Below are 20,145 nucleotides of genomic sequence, written 5' to 3' on the forward strand. Positions count from 1 at the left end.
TGGACAGAGCCGGGCCGATTAGTAAAAGAGATGTTTTGTGGTTGGGATGGGAAAATGTTTGTCAAAATCTTACTTGACTTGTTAGTTAGGTCACGAAGTCCGATGATTATATCTGATCCCCCCCTCGGTACATCTAGCCCTACTGTCCATTCAGGATTTTGGGCGGAGGTGGGAAGGATTTGCCAAGGTTATAAGGGGATCCATAGAAAAGAGCGCCAGCTGGAATGGCCCGTTGATATTAGGGGGCTAGATACCTGGGGTAAACAGAAATGGATCCTCTTGTTATTGGCACGGGTCAGTGAGATGAGGACAAAAAATAAATAAAAAAATAAGGTAATCCAAGTGTGAATCTATGGGACAGTAGGCTTTGCTGAAGTGAAAAATGAATGTAATCGTTTTCATTACCTGGGCAGGTAAAACATAAAAGTAGATGTCCACTTTTTTAAATATGCTGCACTCTGCCCTTGGGGCTATCCAGAACCTATCTTAGGGTGACTTACATGTATTGAAAAGGAATGCTTAGGCCTGGCAAGTGTGTTACCTTGCCTGGTCAATATGGCAGTTTGCAACTGCACACACAGGCAATGGCAGGCATGAGTCCTGTGTAAAGGGCTATTGGAGTGAGTGGCACAATCAGTGCTGCAGACCCACTAGTAGCATTTAATTTGCAGACCCTGGGCACATGTAGTGTATTTAACGGGGAACTTACAAGCAAACTAAATATGACCGTTGTGGATAGTCCAATGTTACCATGTTTTAGGGCAAGGGCACCTGCAGTTTATCACTGGTCAGCACTGGTAAAGTGCCCAGAATAAACAAAAGAGAAGTCATGGAAAGTAGCAGGTGTGTCTCTCATGGAGAGCACAAGGCTGTAATTTTCCAGCTACTGTGGAGCTCAGATGGTGGTGTCCTTGCCTACTGGGGAAAATAATGTGCTTTATTGTTGCCCCTGTGCAAAAATGGAAATTAATGTAAGTTATATTTCAATTCTTCATTTTCACTAAGTGTGAGGTGTTTAGGACTTGTTTTTATATGTGCATCTAAACCAAAGATATCCATCACTGAAACATAGACTTCAACATGTAAGAATCCATCACCCACAAATGAGCTGATTCATAAAGGTATTAAACGCGAAATCACAAGTGATTGTATAATTGTCTACTGAGTGGAATAATCTCATACCAGTGTGAAGCCATTTGACCCATGCCTCTTGTTTAATTATAGATGACTTGGGGCCAGATGTATCAAAAGATTTTTCATTCGGAAATGGTGCAAATCAGTATACCGTTTGTGAATGAGAAATAGCTTTTCACAATGTATTTCCTAAATAGGAAAACGCAAATAGGGAATTCCTATTTGCGATTCCCTATGCACATGTAACAAGCATTTCATAAAGACAAACTGGGCATTTAGGAAATGCTATTACCATCAGTTCTAAGTTGATTGTAACCATGTGCAATTTAAAAAAATGCATCCAAAATGCATTTTTTACAGAGCCATGTGGCGCACAAATGCCCCTAGGGCATGTGTGTGTTTTACATGTGCACAATTTCTTTGAGGGGGTGCATCAAAGGAGGCCTAAGGCCCTCGGCACCCTTGGTTTTGCATTTCCTAATTTGAAATTCCCAATAGGAAATTGTAAATTAGGAAATGCAAAACCTTTCACACCTAGGGGCCTTCAGGCCCATAGGAACAAATGGAGTCGCAATTCTTAATAGTGATTCCCTAATAGAGATTACGATTCTGTAGGAATCGCTGTTGGAGAATTGTTATTTTGTTACATAGCATTTTGCATTCCCTAAATAGCGATTTCCTAAAATTCGCTATTTACGGAATGCAAAATTAGATTTTGATACATCTGGCCCTTAATTCTTACCTCTGTGGAGTCAAAGCCAAGGTAGATGGATAGAAATATTGAGCAACGGAGAGCAAGAGAGATAGAAAGAGAAAGTGTGTGGAAGATGGAGAATGAGAAAAGGAGAGCACTCGCCGTCTGGGATAAGTAAAGAGGTTAGGACAATAAGCTAACAGAGAGACTTTATGCTTTCATTTTCATTTGTTCGGAAATAATAATATTTAATACTACTACTACTACTAATACAAATAATATTAATTAACCATAACTTGGAATTATGTATCAGTAGATATTCCAGATGTTCCATTTCTAAGGCTCATATGAGGTAGGGGTACGTCCTAATACTTGCACAGGGATTGAAATTTAGAGTAATGTGGAAATGACTGTACTTACTCCACCCCGCATTTTCCCCAAGAGAATGTCAAAAGTCAACACCTGTTGGCATTTTCAGATGATTTGTGTTAAATTCGCATACATGCGGGATTGCATGAAGAAACTATAAATTTCTCATGACATTCTCCATTTTTTTTAACATAACATCGAATATGAGGTATTTACTTCACCCAGTAAACATCGAAAATCAGTACTGGTTTTTACAGAGAGCAGTTCATCCCTTGCCATTTGCGAGCACCATTGTAGTCAGAGCCTAAATACTGTAAATAACATGCACCCACCTCCTTAGAATGGACATCTGCATCTGCATCTGCCTTGCTGGGATTCAAATTCAGGAGCACTAGACCTGGCCAACTTTCAGCTAACTGAGCTATACTGCAAATAGAATGGAAGAAGGGTCACACTGATCTACAGGGCAACCAGGTAGTGTCCGACGGGCTGGTCTGATGGGTCAATATATAGGCCATTTTGTTTTACTGTTTGTGAGCTTGGTTTATAATCTGCTGGACCTATTTTTACTGTTCATTTCCCTGCTCTTAAACAATCGTTACAATGCAGCAATCACAAATCCATGCAATCTCCCATACCCTGCAATAAAATGTTTTATACAACAGATCTTTTTAAGTGCAAAACTGCTCCAATTTGCAAACATGGGACATTATTCTAGCTTTTTAATCCACTAATAGAAGTTACTTTTATTTTGGTGCCCGGACTTATTTTCGGTCCCAACCCGACTCTGAAAGGAAGGAGCTGAGAAGAGAAATCAGGATGGTATGGGTGCAGTTTTAATACCTCATAGGGTCCCTCGCCCGAGCCTGCATCGATTTGTTGTGGAGGAGCGCCCAGGAGTAAAGTAGCAACACCTCCCACCAGCCCAAGTGGTGAGCAGCACCACTAACTGAAAAATGAACAACAGCAATATAGACCTCACATGCCTTGTTGCATCTTAAGGTAGTGAAAATATGGAGAGAGGGAAGCACTGTAGGTCAGAGCATTATAGTGTGTGAAAAGTAAGCGCTAGTATTCTTCATAAGGGTCAGGGTCTGTAGGTCACCCAACCTCACAAGGCAGAGACCACATCTGATGGAGGTAGGATTGAAAGGTGCCACACAAATGACGGTCACACGATGGGCTGCCTGGGGTGAGGCTTTCTAGATCAACAAGTGCTGTAGAAGGAAGTGAGGAAACTGCAGTAATTTAATTCCAGAGTCATAGCTGGCATTTGTGCTGTATTACTGCTTAACCACTGCTCTCCACAGTACTACAACTCGCAAGTCCTGCAATGATCCTTTAGAAAAAAATGACCTCCTAGATGACATACATCAATCAACATAACATATATAGGGATAAAGGTTCCCACTTCATCATGGCATCTGTCCTATCTCTCAAGAAGAGAACGTCTAATAAAAGTATAATATCTGCAGGTAAATCCACGGCAGTGGCTCCTCTATTCACTCAAATGAGTATAGACGATCAGCCTGCAAGGGAGCCCTCAGTGTCCATTAGGGGTTCACCAGTAGAAGCCATGTCCTGCCCTGAGAGGAGTGGTGCCTATCCTAGGAACCCGCAGTAAACTGGTTCTTAGCACAACCAAAATGCTCTCTCCAAAAGCGGGGTTGAGCCCACCAGGTGTTATTGGTTGCACCAGGTGAGGACTCGATGATTAAGTATTCCACATGGATTCGTATGGGTGGGAGTCCTTTTGAAAATTGATTTTGTTTCCTTTTGTAAGTCCGGAAATATGAATAAGTGATCCCCTGAGGATTGGTAGGTGTCCTCTTTATATTAGATGGTTGAGTCACGGGGGTGGGGGAGGTGGCCTAATGAAGGAATTCTCCATTCCTCCCTCTCTTATGATGCATATACCTACATGCCAACTTTTGGAGATAGGAAAGAGGAACATTTGGAAATAATGCGGGGAATATATTTTCCCCAGTAACAATCATTAAAGTTGAGGCCTTTTTTATACGAGAAAGCTAAAGGAAAATCATTTTCAGGGTAAACAATTGGGAGTCACCCTTCTGAATCTGGTGTGTTGGTTATTTGAATAATATGTATATTCACATGTATGTTGATTAGGAGTAAATGTACCACACTATACATTGTTTTATACAAGTAGTCATGTTTACATAAATAATGGGCTTCCAAATATATGCTTGCTCCGGGATTTATATGGTCCGATGACATTAGAAATCAATTTTTCACAATTTGACAATTGTTCACTTTGCTTACCATCAGGTTTGTAATTTGCAAATCGTACATACCAGTAAATGGAAAAGTTAAATAAAATAAAAATTGGAGCAGCACATACACAGCACATGTTCACTGGCAAAGCCAGTCTGCTGTTTAGTAAAGGAGAGGATTCTACATTTTTCAAACAACTTTATGATGCTCGTACTCTGTCGTTCAAAAAGCATGGTTAAAAATCTTGTTTTTTAGATCTTTATGAGTGGAGGTTAAACATATTAATATGTGATTTCATCCAACCTCTGCTTTGATCTTAGTTGTGCCACCTCTGCTTATAGCAAAATCCAGAGTTAAAGCCCCGTCCAGGTCACAATGCCAAACCCATTTGGAGCTTCTTTTTTACACGGCATAGTCACACTTTCATTTGTTTTTTTTTACAAGCCACAGTCTTGTGGTTTAGTAGAAATAATAAATGGAGATAACATTACTCAACGTGATAACTTTACTCAATTTAGCCTCAACAAGATAAGGGCCTGTGACTTTCAGTTTGCCAGTATGCCATTGGTTGTTGGTAATCTTCGAAAGTGGTGGGGTGTAAATACAAGGATTTGTGGATCATCCAGAAAGAACAGGTTTTAAAATAGAGCCAAATAGTGTTTGCTATATCTTTTAACAGTACTATTTTCACACTTCCCATAACACAAAGTGGCTCTCACTTTAAGACACAAAACATAAAGGAAAGCGATCACTTGGGTTACATATTGATTTAATTTGTATTATATCACAAGTGGAGATCACTCTAATTACTTTGCCCACCATTAGGTCATATAAAAGTGACACTTGTTTTCTACTGTAGTATTTTCAAATAAAGGTGTTATAAAGAACGGCATTCAGAACATATTTTAGTCCCATATGCAAGGATATGCGAAATAAGGTATACCCTCCTCAGTGGTATGTTTCACCCTTTCTAAGCAAAGTTTGAGGACATTAAAGCGGAATTGTGCATTTTCAATACAGTTTCCCTAAAAATGTGTTAAAGGTCACTGGGGATGCAGAAAGTTCAGAAATACATTAATAGGGCCTATAATTTTTCGTAGCATCTTTCTTCTTTTCAACATTTTTCCCTTTAATTTATTTCATCCTACACCTCCAAAGTAGACTTTGCTAGAAAGGAGCAGGGTCTTAAAAACACACAAATCTCACACTACAGGGAGCAGCGCTATAGCGTTCAAATGCTCATTGAACAGCGCCAACGCATAGAGTATGGACGTTCACAAGTGTTGATAAAAGATCGATCACACAAATAATATAGGCAATGGTCTTAGACGGCAAGAGCGATTAGCACTCAAATGTTACGTTTGAGTACATTCATAATTGCAAATGCAATCACTGTTTTCCCAAACATCAGCTTTTCAGTTCATGAATCAAATACAACATTTTTATTTCGTAAAAATGAACACAGCTCCTAAAAACAAAAGATCACCATTTAATGACTGAACGTTATTTTGCCTTGAAATGCCAGGTTTGTATCTATAGTGATTGTATGACATATCCAGTCAGCAATTTGCCAATGTCATCAAATATTCACTTCTACTGACTACTACTAGCCACGTATAGAGTCTGCCTTGAAAGTTCATGTAACACCACCTGTTGCGATAGGTGGCAATACCACCATAATACTAGAAGTCACAGGAAATACTGTGCAACAGGGGGATAGTAACATGCCATGAATGCCCTTAGTATGCAAGGAATTACCAACATTATACCAATGTAGGAGGCTGGCCTGGTTTGCAGTGGGTACCACAGGTATTTACACCTTATACCAGGTCCAGTTATCCCTTATTAGTGAAATGTAGTCAGTATCTGGAAGCCAGGCTGTCTAGAGGTAGCTGTAGGCAGAGCAGTCATGGCTGAACTAGGAGACATGCAAAGCTCTTGCAATACCACTGTAGTCACACAGTACTTACTCACAAGGAAGACAATACTCACTGTTACCAAAAATAAAGGTACTTTATTTTAGTCACACAAGGCCAAAAATATCTTAGAACCTATACTCCCTTAGGAAGTAAGTATTACACATAAAATATACACTAATAACAAAACTAAAGTAAGTAAACAGTCGTAAAATAGTGCAATTAGTGAAAATCACCAAAGGTTACAATGGGACTGGGGAACACAAACCATATACTAAAATAGTGGACTGTGAATGTCGGTTTCCCACCTAGGCAAGAGTAGTGTGTAGAGGGGTGCTGGGAGTGTAGGAAAACACCAAAGGTAAGTAAAATACCCCACCCCAGAGCACAGGAAGGCAGGAGTAAAGTACAGCAAGTTTCTTCAGAACACACTAGAAGTTGTGAGAAAGAATTATGCAAAAACCAAGCAGGACTGCAAGACACTAACAATGGATTCCTGGACTTGAAGACCTGTGGAGAGAGGAGACCAAGTCCAAGAACAGCTGAAGAGTCCAGGAGTCACAGGCGCCCCTGCTCACCTGGATGAAGGTGCAAAAGTGGAACCTCTGGTTTGGAGAAGAAGTCAGAGGTGCACTAAAGGAGGCAGCTGCGGGTTCCTGCATGGTGCAAGAGATGTCCCATGTCAAAGAGAAGAATGCAGGCTGGCTTTCATTGCTGGATTCGCGTTTCCAGGAAAAGACACTACCTGGGCCCAGGAGGGGCCTGGAGGTCTCAACTTGGACTGAGGAGACAGAGGCGGTACTCAGCACTTCAGAGAGCCCTCACAAGACCAGACAGCACCCACAGGATCCTGGGACACGGGGACAAAGGAGTTGCAAATCACGGTCATCGCAGCACTACATAAAGGGATTCCACGCTGCCAGAGAATAACTCGGGGAACTGAGCGTCACAGGACAGAGTGCTGGGGACCTAGGTTACACTGTGCATGAAGGATTCTGTGGAGAAGCACACAGAAGCCCTTGGAGCTGCAAAACACGCAGTGCACAGGGGTACTGTCTGGCACAGGAAGGCAAGCTCTTACCTCCACCAAATTTGGGCAGTTGGACCTTTGGACAGTCAGGGTCATTTCTGTCCACCATCTGTGTTCCAGGATCCATGCTCTTTGTCAGGGGAGAGGCCCCATAGTACTGGTCGTCACTGTAGAGAGGTGCCTGCAGAAGCAGGGAATTGACTCAATCTCTCCACAGGAGATTCCTTCGGTCCTTCTGGTAGAGGATGAAGACAGGCAATCCTTGGTGCGTGTATGACCTGGAAACTTTTGCAGTTGCTGGCAGGAGCTTAAGTTACAGAGTTGCAGTAGCCTTCTTGGATACTTTGTTGCAAGTTGTAGAGTTCCTGGAGCAATTCTGCAGTTGATCCGATGGTAGAATGTGAAGCAGACATTGCAGAGGATTCCTGCTGAAGTCTTGCAATCTGAATCTGAGGAAACCGCCCAGAGGAGAGACCCTAAATAGCCCTGAGAGGGGGATTGGTCACCTAACCAGGTAAACACCTATCAGGAGGGGTCTTTGACGCCACCTGCTGGCACTGGCCACTCAGATGCTACCAGAGTTCCCTGACCATCCTGGAAACAAGATGGCAGAACCAAGGGACACTCTGGAGGAGCTTTGGGCACCACCCCTGGGGCGGTGATGGACAAGGGAGTGGTCACTCCCCTTTCCTTTGTCCAGATTTGTGCCAAAGAAGGGACTGGGGGTCCCTAAACCAGTGTAGACTGGATTATGCAAGAAGGGCACCATCTGTGCCCTTCAAAGCAACTTCCAGAGTCTCTGGGAGGATACCCCTCAAATGCCTTTAACACCTATTTCCAAAGGGAGAGAGTGTAACACCCCTGTGCCAAAGGAAATGCTTTGTTCTTCCTTCCTGGGATTGGGCTGGCCATGCCCCAGGAGGGCAGAAGCCTGTCTGTGAGGTGGCAGCAGCTGGGACTGTAGTGGAAACCTCAGAGAGCTGGTTTGGCATTACTGGGGGTCCATGTTGAAGCTCCAGGGTGCAGGGAATTGCCCCCCAAGTACCAGAATCGGACTGGGGGACAATTTCAAGTTCCCAGACACCTCTCATGGCCATATTCAGAGTTACCATTGTGAAGCTACATATGTATTGACCTATATGTAGGAGTTCTGATTAGCAGGACTCCAATGACTCAGTCAAGCATACTGTCAAAACAGTAAAACATACTGACATGCAGGCCACAAACCATAAGCATTGGGGTCCTGACTATCAGGATCCCAGTGATACAGTCAAAACACACTGAAAAATAGGCAGAAATTGGGGGTAACATGCCAAGAAAGATGGTACTTCTGTGCACCAGGGTTGTACTTTCAGTCTGTGAGTAACTTCAGGCCAAGGTTGACCCCAATATGACAGGTTTCCCACCTGTGCACCAGGAACAGGACCATGCCAAGTTTGCGTCCCTTATCCAATGGAAACTCACACTATGCAATTATAAGCATTATTCCACGGATAGCCCGACACAGCAGTCTGCCTGACCCTCCTCTACCCGCAGGCTCCTGCCTCTGCCTCATCCCTTGTGGCCTAGTGGCCACCTACAAGTATCTTCTGTCTCTCTGCCTCTCCTTCTCCTGCCTTTATACTTCTACCTTTACCTCTGTTTTCACTTTATTTTTCCTTTTCTGTCTCTTTTTCCCTTTTGTTTCTGCCCTAGGTTTTCCCCTCTCCCATCCCCACTGCGTCTGCCCCTGTGGCCCCCTGCTCCCTGTGAAGCACTTTTCCGCCCTCTCCCTTCTAGCTGACTGGACCCCCAACCTCCCTCCCCTTCTTAATGGCAGCTGCAGCACTGTGAGGGGGTGACTCCACTGACCTCCTGGCCAGCGTCTGTTGCCCTCCCCTGCTCCCCCTGCTGCTGCCTCTGCCTTAGGGAACGTACTGAGAGTCTGCCTGACTCTCGGTTCTGGGCCCTCCTCCACCCGCAGGGTCCTGCCTGCGCCTCATCCCTGGTGGCCTAGTGGCCACCTACAAGTAAGTATCTTCTGTCTTTCTGTCTTTCCTTACTCCTGCCTTTATACTTCTGCCTTTACCTCTTTTTTCACTTTCTTTTTCCTTTTCTGTCTCTTTTTCCCTTTTGTTTTCGCCCTTGGTTTTCCCCTCTCCCTTCCATGCCTCTGCTGCCCCTCCGGCCCCCTTTCCCTTGTGAAGCACTCTTCCCACCCTCCCACCTCCCGGCTGACAGGACCTCCTACCTCCCTCCTCTTCTTAATGGTAGCTGCAGCGTGACTGCACCTCTGGGGCACCAAAGGCAAGCCTGTCCGCGGCTGGACCACCCCAGCACCAGGAACACCTACGCTTCCTGATCCACGCCACTCACAACTCCTCCCTCTGCGGCACCCGGGTTTACAGACCACCTGACCCCGTCCAGCCTTCATCAACGCCATTGTAGATATTGCCAGCCCCCGTGCCCTGGCGTCCACCGATGACCTCATCCTGGGTGACTTGAAATTTCCAACTCAAGGGCTGCAACGACCGAAACACCACTTCCCTACTTGACAATCTCACCACCCTCGGCCTCAGGCAGCTGATCACCGTGCCTATGCATGCCGCAGGACACACACTAGACCCCATTTTCACCTCAAGCAACCGGATCACCATCAAGAATACCTCCACCCTGGACTGGACGACCATCACTGCACCCAACAGCAGCCTCTGCGCCCCTATGGCCCCCCACAGGAAATGGAACGGAATCACTGATGAGCAACTCACCACGACCCTCTCCAAATCACCCCCCTTTTCCCATCAACAACACAAATGCTGCAGCACGCAACCTCAACTCCTGGATCACCGAATGCGCCAACTCCTTAGCCCCCCTCCGATCAACTTCGGTCAAGTGTGTCCCAAAAAAGCCAGCTTGTTCACCGCTGAACTCCAAGAATCCAAACGCACCTGAAGGTGCCTTGAGAAGAAAGGGAGAAACAGCAAAACCAGTGAAGACCTAGCCCCCTTGAAGGCCGCCATCGTAACCCATCACCAACGCATCAAGAATGCAAAAAAAAACATATTCTGTGAACGCATCAACACCTCCCTGCACAACACGAGAGAACTCTTCACTGTTATCAACAAATTCACCAAACTTCCCCCTTAAGCCACCAACATCCTCCATCGCAAGATCTCTGTGATGTACTGGCCACCTTCTTCTACCGCAAGATTAAGGACATCTATGGCAGCTTTCTTCTACAGAACCCTCCCAGCGTCAAACCTACGACTGACCCAGAACCCACCCAAACCATCCACAGCTGTACCACTTTCACCACAGAAAAGACCAAAATCATAATGAACAGCATTCACTTCGGAGCTCCAACAGACCCCTGTCCTCGTCTCAACAGAGCCAGTGCATCTATTGCAAGACGATGAACTGCTCCATCACAACAGCCACCTTCCTTGAAGACTGGAAACATGCTGAACTCGGCCCCCTCCTGAAATAACCCACAGCCAACCCATCAGAGCTCTGCTACCCTACCCGTCCAAAGTCCTGGAAAAAGTCATAAACTTGCAGCTGCGACAATTCCTCAAGGACAACAACTCTCTGGATATCGCTCAGTCTGGATTCCGCAGCAAACACAGCACAGAGACAGCTCTTCTTGCTGTCACTAATAACATCTGCATGCTCTTCGACCGCAGGACTCATACTCATTGACCTCTCAGCAGCCTTCAACATAGTCTCCCACAGCTCCCTATGTACCAGACTCCACAGCACAGCAATCCGCAGAAAAGCCTTGCAATGGATCCACTCTTTCCTCACTGGAAGAAAACAGAGAGTCAGGCTCCCACCCTTCATATCCAAATCAACAGAAGTCAGTTGCGGAGTCCCTCAGGGATCCTCCATGAGCCCAACAATCTTCAACATATACATGGCCCAGCTTGCAGCTAACGTTTGAGACCACAAAGTGATCATCGTGTCATAACTCAATAACACATAACTCACCATGTCCCTCACTGAAGACCCAGACAAAGCTAAGAGGAACTTTCACACCGGGTTGAAAGCTGTCACCGCCTGGATGAGAGAGAGCTGTCTCAAGCTCAACTCGGACAAGACTGAGCTCATCATCCTCGGAAACTCCAACTCAGCCTGGGAAGATTCCTGGTGGCCCACATCGCTCAGCGCATCACCTACTCTGACTGACCATGCCCGCAGCCTAGGAATCATCCTCAACTTTTCCCTATCAATGACCTGACAGGTAAACGCAGTCACCTCTTCCTGCTGGCACACCCTCCATCAACTCCGCAAAATTTTCAAATGGATCCTGGTTGACTGCTGCAAAATAATCACCCACGTCCTAGTCACAAGCAAGCTCAACTACGGCAAAGCACTCCACGCCGGCACCACAACAAAGAACATCAGGACTCTACAACTCATCCAAAAAGCCACTGCCAGACTCGTCCTGAACCTCCCCCGCCAAGAACACATGTCCCAAAACCTGAGGATTCTCCATCAGCTCTCAGAAGAGAAGTGAATCAACTTCAACCTACTTACACCTACAAGGCCCTTCACAACATCGGAACTGCCTACCTCCGAAATCGCATCTCTTTCCAAAACCCCACCAGTCCCCTCCACTCCACCCAGTAGGTGCTAGCTACCGACCCATGCATCTGGGAAAACACCGCTGGAGGGGGATCTTTCTCATACCTTGCAGTAAAGAGCTGTAACAACCTGCTCACGCACCGCAGACAAAGGCCATCTCTCACCATCTTCATGAAGAACCTCAAAACATGGCTCTTCGGATGAGGTCCAGACCCACCACTAGTGCTTTGAGATCCTCACAGTTGAGTAGTTGCACTTTATAAAAACTGATTGATCGATTCATTGATTGATGCCATGGGTTGTCATAATATGCCAATAATTGCTACAATTATGCTGCACACATGCACACACACAGTTGGAAGCCAGAACGGCGTATACAGAATTATTGTCTGACATTGAAATTAAATGCGTAATATCATCAATATAAATATGGTGGTTATGTTTGCCGTGTCCACTCTTGTGTGTTGCCCAGTGTGCATGCACGTCTGCCTGTGTGCTTGGGATAGGCTGGTGTTGAGGGGAAGGGGATTGGGTAGAGGAAGTTGGAGGGGGGAGGGGGAAAACAGGGACAATGGCTGCCATCAGAGAGGAGGCCAGGGACTGGATTGATCTCTGTTGGGCTGCCAAGCCAGTGTGAATGCCCTCCAGAAATACATTTGTCTGTTGCATTTGGACTGCCAGCCCCTGGATGGCATTCAAAATGGTTGACTGCCCAACAAAGATGGATCTCAGTAAGTGAATAACCTCCTCACTCAGTGCAGCAGGGCTCACTGGGGCAGGGCCTGAGGTGCCTGGGGCGAAGGAGATGTCCACCCTACTGGGTGAGCGGGCATGGGCAACTTGCTGAGGGGCTGCTGGGAGGGTGGTGCTGCTACGGGGGTGGTGCCTGTACCTGTAGCTGGGGTGGTCACAGAGATATTCACCACCACCAGGGAGCTTCCATCGAAGGAAGTATCCATGTCCCCTCCAGTCTCCGACATGGTGCTCCCCTTGCCCTCTGTCCCACTGGTGCCCTCAGCATCGGTGAACTCTGCCTCCTGGGTCCTGTGGGATGCAGCTCCCTCCATCACCGGTGCCTCTGCCAGATGATGCTAATGTACATAAGGACAGGGTAACAAAACAAAAAGGGGGGGGAGAGACAAAGGATACACTGGGTCAATGGCTGCACCAACACCACTGTTGGCGTACATACCACCCTCACACACTATGCACTATGAAATGCACTACCAGTAACAATGCTAGTCACCAGGGCATGGGGAGGGACACATACCGCCAACTGCAGCATACCTGGGACCCACCCTAGCTAGGTTGGAGGAATTTCACATCAGATCCATGCCCAACATGGGACCTACTCTGCAATGTCAGGCCTGGTCTAGGGGCACCCACAGACTCACATCCCCCACCCGGATACCACACCACCAGGCACAAGTTGTTTTGATGGGCACTGTACTCCCCCCCTTGTGACTGTGGTGATGCCCTCAAGCGCCCATCCAGCTCCGGATAGGCCACCGCCAGACTTCGGGCCATCAGGGGGGTCAGGGTTCGACAGGCACCCCTTCCTCATTGGGAGGCCATCCACAGCCGGGCCTCAGCCATCTTCCGTTCCCAGCATCTCAGGTTCTCCCACCATTGCACGAGTGTGGGTGCCCCGTCTGCTGTAGACCCCCAGAGTCCCCACGTCCTTGGCGATTGCATGCCATATACCCTTTTTGTGATGGGCACTGACCTGCAGAGGAAATATACACAGGGAAAGGTCTTAGTTAGACCGTCCTGCCTGTTACACTCATGGCCCACCATAGCCCTTCCCATCCCCTTTCGCACAGATATGGCCCAGCATAACTGCTGCACACTGCCCAGGGCCCATCCATTAACCCCCTCTACACAAGGCCTTCACACACAGCACTTCATGCATTCATGCCCCGTGCATCGTGCTCACAGTTTTCTCACCTGTTGGTCTGGAGGCCCATACAGCAGTCCGTACTGGGGTAGGACTCCATCCACTAGTCTCTCCAACTCCACCGAGGTGAAGGCAGGGGCCCTTTCCCCAGTCACACAGGACATGGTAGGTTCCAGACACAGGTCACAGCAGCACATGCAGTGTAGGACCTCTCCTGTTGAAGGTCAGGTAGCAAGTGAGTCAACAGATAGAAAATGGTGGTGACATCCATGGCGGTGCATACCGTCACCGTCGCCATACATCACCATTGGCCACTGTACCCTATAGGGCCCAATTTTATCAAATGAGGCATTGCACTGCGGATCCCGACCACCTCCCGCAATTGATCTGTAGTGGCTACAATGTACATTTTATGACCGGCTCATCACTCTTTTGCCCCACAGATTGCAACTGCTTTGGGTGAATAGGAGATGGAGACATCCCCCCGCGTAGAGACCCCTGGTGGACTTGGCAACAATGGAGGACAGGCACATTATCCTCATCTACAGACTTGACAAGGCCACAATCATGGAGCTGTGTGCCCAATTGGAGCCTGACCTGATATCTGCTATCCGTCACTCCACTGGGATCCCCCCTCTTGTGCAAGTGCTCACTGTGCTCCATTTCTTGGCAACTGGTTCTTTCCAAGTGACAGTGGGCTTGGCAGCAGCAATGTCACAGCCAATGTTCTCAATTGTGCTGACAAGAGTGTTGGGTGCCCTGATTAAACACATGTGCAGCTACATTGTTTTCCCCCAGGTGGAGGATTTGCCCACGGTGAAGGCTGACTGCTTTGCAATGGGACATATCCCCAACATAATTGGGGCGATTGATGGCACACATATTGCATTTGTCCACCCCCGGCAAAATGAACAGGTCTTCAAAAATCAAAAAGGTTTGCACTCGATGAATGTGCAGAAGGTTCTGTTTGGCGGACCAGTACATCTCCCATGTCAATGCTAAGTATCCTGGGTCAGAGCATGATGCCTTTATCCTGAGGATTAGCAGCATCCCAAATGTGATGGCCCAACTACAGAGGCACCGTGTGCGGCTAATAGGTGAGCACTGGTTCCCACCTAGTGGATGTTGGTATATGGGTATGGTGTGGGCCATAAGGGATAGTGTGTGGCTAACAGTTGTCCAACCATGTTTGCAGCTGACTTAGGTTACCCCAACCTATCATGGCTACTGACCCCTGTGAGGAATCCCAGGGCAAGGGCTGAGGAACGTTACAATGAGACACATGGGCTAACAAGAAGGATCATTGAACGTACATTTGGCCCCCTGAAGGCCAGGTTTAGGTGCCTCAATTTGACTGGTGGATCCCTGTGCTATTCATCCAAGAAGGTCTGCCAGATAATCGTGGCATGCTGCATTTTGCATAACCTTGCCTTGAGATGCCATGTGCCTTTTCTGCAGGCGGAGGAGGCGGGAGATGCCAATGTGGCATCAGTGGACCCTGTGGACAGTGATGATGAGGAGGCAGAGGATGAGGACAACAGATCTGCAGTGATTAGACAATACTTCCAATGACACACAGGTAAGACAGTGTTACTTCACATTTCATTGTCAGTTTTTTGTTTCACATTGTCACTGGCAGGCTGTGATTTCCCACTTCTATGGCCACTCACTGTACCCGTTGGCAACTCTTTTTGCAGATGTTGGTGCCCCACTATCACTCCTGGTGTTGTCACTGCAGCCAACTATAGATCTTTCCTATGTTAACATTACTGTACAGTTGAATTGCAATGTTTAAACCTTGTTAAACTAATACATACTTCAATCATTTGACACACTCCATACTTTTTTTTTCAAAGTGTGTTCATTGCAGTGCTATGAAGAAAAGGGAGAAGTGCAATGGGTTGGGGTGATGATGGAGGAAAGTCCAGGGTATAGTTCCAGTCTATTTGTAGCACAGGTGCGTTGTCCAAGGGGGCATAGGAAGGGGAGCAATGGAAGTTTGAGGTGGACAGGGTGACAGAGTGGGTCCCAAGGGTGGCAATCGAGAGAGTCTCATTTCCTGGCGGGGGTCTTGGCAATAGTCTCTGGCTTCTGCCTTGATCGCAGGGAACATTTGTGGTGTGGTTCTCCTTCTGCAGGGGGAGGGGTGCGGGTGGCCTGTTGGCGCTGTGGTGGGGCCTCCTGTTCATTAGTCTAGCTAGTGGCAGGGGCACCCAGGTGTGACACTGCCTCCCTCATAATATTGGCCATGTCTACCAGCACCCCTGCAATGATAACCAGGGTGGTGTTAATGGCCTTCAAGTCCTCCCTGATCCTCTGGTACTGGCCCCCCTGCAGCCGCATGTTCTTCTGCACGTTGTCCAGGACCCTGTCCAGCATATTCTGGGAATGTTGGTATGCTCCCAGGATCTCGGTGAGTGCCTCCTGGAGAGTCAGTTCCCTGGGCCTTGCCCCCCCCCGGTGCACAGCTGTCCTCCCAACTTCCCTGTTGTCCTGTGCCTCTGTCCTCTGAACTGTGTGCCCACTGCCACTGATCCCAGGTCCCTGACTGTCTTGGGTTTGTGGTGTGCCCTGGGGTCCCTATAGTGATGGACACACTGGTGATTGACGTGTCCTGGGGACAGAGATATGGGCACGCTGTATGGGTTCTGTGGTGGTGTTTCCTGAGGGGTGAGGCTATGTGGTGGCGTGTGACTGTGGCTGGGTAACCAACTGTCCGGAGGTCCCTGATTGGACAGGTTGGACATCCAGATCCAGGCAAGCATAGTCACTGTCATCACTGTGGGCCTCTTCTGTGGGGGGACTGGATGTTGCTGGCACCTATTCTCCAGCGACATTGGCTGGGATACCTGTGGGGATGTGAATGCAGTGTTATTGTTTCTGTGTGTGACATATTGTGCATGGGTGGGTTGCCCTCTATGGTTGTTTTTGCCCTGGCACCTTTCTCTTGTGTACATTGGTGTATGGTGGGATGATTAGTTCTCTCTAGTGTGAATGCTTTAGTGATAGGTGTCCATGCAGGTCTGTGAGTGGTGTCCATGCATTGGTATGGCATGCAGGGCTTGGCATTTGGATGAGTGAAATGTGATGGAGGGGTGTGTGGGAAGTGGAGGAGTGATGGGAGTGAGGGTGAGGGTAGGGGTGTGTGATGGCATGCAGGTAGGGGGGCGATAGTAGTATAGAGTTGACTTACCAAAGTCCAGTCCTCCTGCTACTTCTGACAGGGCCTCAGAATGCATGATTGCCAAGACTTGCTCTTCCAGTGTTGTTAGTTGTGGGGGAGTAGGTGGGGGTCCACCACCAGTCCTCTGTACAGCGAGTTGGTGTCTTGCTGCAATGGAACGTACATTTCCCCATAGGTCGTTCCACCTCTTCCTGTCATCCCTTGTTCTGGGGTACTGTCCCACAGCGTTGACCCTGTCCACGATCCTCCGCCATAGCTCCATCTTCCTAGCAATGGATATCTGCTGCACCTGTACTTCAAATAGCTGTGGCTCTAACCGGATGATTTCCTCCACCATGATCCTTAGCTTCTCCTCAGAGAATCTGGGGTGTTGTTGTGGTGCCATGGGTGTTGTGTGAGTATTGTGGGTGAGGGTGTGTAGGATGATGTGTTGGGGTGTGTGTTGTGAGGTGCGTGGGTGGTGTATAGGTGATGGTGTTATGTGGCTCCGGTTGTGTGAGTGGTCTTGCTGTCTCTCTCTGGTGGCAATTGTTGGTATTTGTAGAGGTTTGCGGGTAGTGTGGGTGTGTGTTTTATAGTGGTGTGGGTGTGTTGGTGTGGTGTGTGTATGGGTGTCAGGTGTGTGTAGTTAGAATTGACCAATGTGGTGATGTTTTGTGTGTGTGTGTGTATTTTGAGCACAGAATTATATACTGCCAATAGTTTGCCACTATTGTATATTCGCCGCGGTGATTCGTGGGTCATAATGTGGTGGGCGTTGGTCTGTTGGCGTAAGGGTGTGGGTTTTGATACTGCCAGTTTATCGCTGACCTTTGGTGTGGCAGACTCGTGTCTCTGGCTGAATAGTGACGGATTGGTGTGTGTGTGTCATAATATGGTGAGCGGTATGTTGGCGTCAGTCAGCATGGCTGTAAGTGGGATTTACCACCAATGTCATAATGAGGGCCACAGACTCATACACTCCAACACACAGCTGCAGCATGCAAAGCTTTTGCGTCCTATACACCCCATGCTCTAGCTGTTTTCTGTCTGAATGCGCTGCCCAGCTCCCCACTTTTCTCTGTTTTTAGTTCTGTAACAATTCCTGCTGCATAGCAATACCTGCGTCAGACTTACTGCGTGATTGACAGTGCGGGGCCAGACTGAAAGCCTTTCCAGTCTAGTGAGACTCAGGGTCTTCCACTGGTTTCTGAGCTCATATGTGTAGCACTCTCCTGGAGAGCTGTAAGCCTCGAAAACCACCATGGCTTTTCAGTCGAGTGTTGTATAACACACTGTGCACCCTAATAAGGTGAAGCTATGGCACCATCAAATACGAAACATATAGGAAATTCAGCTCCGTAAATGCCACATTCAGTTACGGCAAGCAAACAATAGAGATGTGTAACAACTGCTGTACGAAAGACACGGAATCTGAAATTATTTTTTTTTTTAAAAGAGACCTCCAGAGATTGTGAGTGAGCCCTTTAAGTTTTGGTTACACTCGAAACTCTATTGGTTGATGCCAGGCTTCACCCTTTGGGCTCTCCAAGACGATTTAAGAATTACTGTGAAAATGCTTGAAAATATTTATCACTTAACATGAGTTGGACCTCTTGTCCTGCATCTACTGCACTTCAAATAATTTTGTCTGCTAGTTCAAATGTCCGTTCAAAATCAAGGCCACTGGACTTATGGGGCAGGGGAGTCAAAATATGCAGGAAGGTTGACTAAATTATGCTGCAAGAAAAGACAATTGAAGCAAAACATTCCAAATTTTTTAAAGCAGTATTGCTTAAGTACTTTTTCATTTTCACACGTTAACACTATATGGGCAAGGTTTTTGTCTCATTAGTATCAGTTCAACTTCAAAATACAGTAATCAGCAAAGTGGCTTGCTTGCATGTGATAAAAAGCCTGCCACTGCGTGGCTAAACAGTTGTAGCATTTTAGTAACTTTTGATCCGTTTGAATTTGAAACACATTTTATTTCTTAATAAAAATGTATTATGCCGAGCTTGATGGATTATGCAACACGTTTGGCAAATCCATAATAATGCTGAAAACACTGCCGTCTCAGAACTGCCTAAATCTAGTGGCCCTAGTCATAATCTGTGAAAGTAACACGATAAGAAGTTTTTCATGAACTGTGACTGCATGGTTATGTATACCGAACCAGTCAGGTCCACTAATAATTTAGGACAGTATCATAATAGAAGAAAAGGAATTTCATGCCCCGATGAAGGCTGAAACCCATAGAAGGTTAGAGCCAAAACAACACTGTAGCTTATGCATTTCCAATAGCATCTCAGTCACCTTTGTGATACATTTAACTGTTTTCATTTAATGTTTAATGAATCACTTAGTCTATAATATGTTGGCTGATTAAACCTCTAGAAGTCAGCATACATTATCTCGAAAAAATATAAATATAGCATCGGGTAAGCTGTATTTGATATGTTTTGGCAACACTGTGCAGCTCTGGGGGCAATCCTGGACTTCTGGCCTATTACACATGTACAGGTTGTGTATTTTTCCAAATGTCCGTAGCTGTGCTGTAATATGTAGGCTGCACACCTTCATACCTAAGGAGTAATATGGCAAAAGAGGTGAGGCATCACCAATAAGTAGTACCTTGTGAGCCACGCTGTCTGTTGCCTGCAGTGGGAACACTAACCCCTGAGGGAGTATATTGCCTATATCTGCCTCCATCAAATATCTAAAGTTAAGAAGGCAAAGTGGGGAAATCATTGGTCTCTAAGCTCTATTTGTGCCTAGCACCTCTCATGATATAAGGTACCTCAGTTACACTGTGTGCTTTTTATAGAAGCCTATGTGTGATACGTGTTTTATAGGGTAGGTTCATCATAAAGTATCTAGTCGGGATAATATGACTGTTAACGTTTACTGCGTGTTGCCTGAAGATCCTATGTTAGGATGGTAATAGGATGGCTCAGTGAGTCACAGTGGTGCTCTCTTTCAGAGTACTTGTGTTCCCCTCCTGGGAGATTTGTGCTTTAAAACTCTGGGGGTCATTTCAACCCTGGCTGTACAGGACTGCCAGGGCTGAAATGACGGAAGCACCGCCAACAGGCTGGCGGTGCTCCCCTGGTCATTACGACTGCGGCGGAAGCGCCGCGGTCG

This window comes from Pleurodeles waltl, chromosome 5, assembly GCF_031143425.1.
Source record: "Pleurodeles waltl isolate 20211129_DDA chromosome 5, aPleWal1.hap1.20221129, whole genome shotgun sequence".
Taxonomy (NCBI): domain Eukaryota; kingdom Metazoa; phylum Chordata; class Amphibia; order Caudata; family Salamandridae; genus Pleurodeles; species Pleurodeles waltl.